The sequence below is a fragment of the Grampus griseus genome, assembly GCF_964374135.1.
Source record: "Grampus griseus genome assembly, chromosome: 5".
NCBI lineage: Eukaryota > Metazoa > Chordata > Mammalia > Artiodactyla > Delphinidae > Grampus > Grampus griseus.
In genome coordinates, this window is record NC_138998.1 from 115,994,444 (window position 1) to 115,997,080 (window position 2,637).

At 39.3% G+C, this 2,637-nt stretch overlaps 1 pseudogene across 1 annotated transcript; it reads left to right on the plus strand.

Moving 5' to 3' along the window:
* The first annotated feature begins 236 nt into the window (after window positions 1-236).
* Window positions 237-1,000, plus strand: LOC309823192 (small ribosomal subunit protein uS2-like; annotated as a pseudogene). The gene has a single exon. The product of its transcript is annotated as a small ribosomal subunit protein uS2-like (transcript).
* Window positions 1,001-2,637: the final 1,637 nt, after the last annotated feature.

Here is a 2,637-nt window from a genome sequence, read left to right on the forward strand (position 1 = left end):
CCAGGGAAGCCCCATATTCACCTTTCAACCAAAAATTACAAGGCCTGCCAAAGCCAAGAAAAAACAGACTGAAGTGACAGAGCAAGCATTAGAACCAGACTTAGATGTGACACAGATTTGGGGATTATCAGACAGAGAATTGAAAATGGCTGTGATTAGCCTTTATGTGCTACCCAGAGAGGGGTCCATACAGCATTGTTCTGGGTTCTGTTGTAAGTTAGAGGGAAACTTTAACAATGTCCAGAGCCCTCAATGTCCTGCAAATAAAGAGGAAGAGTTCCTTAAATTCCTCGCAGCAGGAACACACTTAGGTGGTACCAACCTTGACTTCTAAATGGAATAGTCCATCACCAAAGGTAAAGTGATAGCATCTACATCATAAATCTGAAGAAAATCTGAAAGAAGCTTCTGCCGGCAGCTGGTGCCATTGTTGCCTTTGAAAACCCAGCTGATGTCAGTGTCATATCATCCAGGAATATTGGCCAGTGAGCTGAGCTGAAGTTTTCTGCTCTATTGCTAGCTGCCTTACTCCTAGAACTTGGAACTAGATCCAGGAAGCCTTACTGGAGCCGAGACTTTTGGTGGTTACTGATCCCAGGGCTGACAACCAGCCTCTCACAGGGACATCTCCTGCCTACTATTGCTCTGTGTGACACAGACTCTCCTCTGTGCTATGTGGACATTGCCACCCATACAAGGGAGCTCGCTCAGCAGGTCTGATGTGATGGATGCTGCCCCAGAAGTTCTACATGTGCATGGCACCGTCTCCCAGGAACACTCATGGAAGGTCATGCTTGATCTCTACTTCTACAGAAATCCTAAAGAGATAGAAAAGGAGGAGGAGGGTGCTGCTGAAAAGGCTGTGACCAAGGAGAAATTTCAGAGTGAATGCACTGCTCCAGCTCCTGAGTTTACTGTTACTCAACCCGAGGTCTCAGGCTGGGCTGAAGGCATGAAGGTTCCTCCTGTGCCTTTTCAGCGGTTTACTGCTGAAGAATAGTCTGCAACTCCCACTGCTCAGGCCATTGGACATATAGGAGCAACCACTGAGTGTTCTTAAGCTGTTCATCTACAGATTCTTAAACAGAAAATGGAAATAAGGTTGTTGGAAAATAAACAGTTTGTGAAAATTTTTTTAATAAAACAAAATAACTATGATCAATATGGTAAGGGCCCTAATGAAAAAAATAAAAGGACAACATGCAAGAACAGAAAGAATCTAAAAGAAATGTAAGAAGTCAAAAAACACTGTAACAGAAATGAAGACTGCTTTCTATGGGCTCATCAGTAGATGTGACATGGCCGAGGAAAGAATCAGTGAACTTGAAGATAGATCAGTAGAAATAGTTTAGTTAAAGAATCTAAAGGTTGGAAGAGACATTAAAAGTTATCTAACATATCTTCTCATTTTCCTTCTGAAAATTTGGATTAAAAATACATTCTCTTTTCTGATGATATGCTAATGATGTAAATAATTATCTAACTCTTGCCATCAAGACTATTGCAAATAGAAGCATATCATTTTGACACAACTAACACAGATGTAACAGCTTTAGGCATTTAAATACCATTTGCCTATAAAGAACAATGCAACACACAAGTTATAAACATTTATGATTTAATTTGGAAAATTAGAACAGGATTTATCCCACTATTGCATATTATCATGAACGATTCTTTTTAACATCTTTGTACTGTCATTCTTTACTAAATGCCCTACATTTTTCATGCTTTATTTTTATACTTGTCTACTGCTACTTTGATCCTATCTGGCATTAAGGATCAGTTGTCAAACATTGAAACTAAAGGCTTTTATCTATGGCCTTGCCTCCTTGGATTCCAGTATTCAACATCACTCAGTCAGTGTTCAACTTCAGTCCAGCTGTTCATGTTTGCACATTTAGGTAACTTGCTTCCAAATATTCATGACAGTGAACTACTGAAAGTCAAGTTACTGCTAAGTGGACTTTTTTATATATTGTGATGTCAGAAGAATAGTGCAGTAGTTTCTTAAGATTATTAGTTTTTCCGGGTTTCATTGAATGAAATTGGTGTTTAAGCGCGTATTCACATATTTCATGTACTCATATGTGAAATTCTGTGCTAGTGTAGAGGTGGCTAAGAAGAGGTGGCCCCTGCCTTCAAGGCATGATCAAGCTAGAACTGTAGTATTAGAATCAACTTGGAAGATTTTTAAAATTCTGTCATTCAGCCTTGTTTAAGTCAAAGTCCAGACATATAATATTCCTTAAGAATGTCTCAGATAATTTTAATGTGCCACCAGGATTAGAATTACTGAACTATATTGATAAAAAATATGCAAATAGATTGAAAGTGATAGATAAGGATGTTACACACACATACACACACACACATGCATGCACTTGTGAGATTTCAGAGGGTGGGGAGGTCATGTTCAATGGAGAGAGGGCAACAAATGTTTCTGAGCTTAAAGGGCTGTAAAGATTTTGGAGAGGAATACCTGACTGAGTGGAGTCGCATTCCTGGCAGGGGAACACTAATAATGAAAGAAAACAAATAAATGCACTTGACAATGACCTTTTTGAATGATATAGAGAGGAGCCAGACCCAGAAGAGAATACTGCAAGGAACTGTGGGAAGTAAGGTAAGACAGAG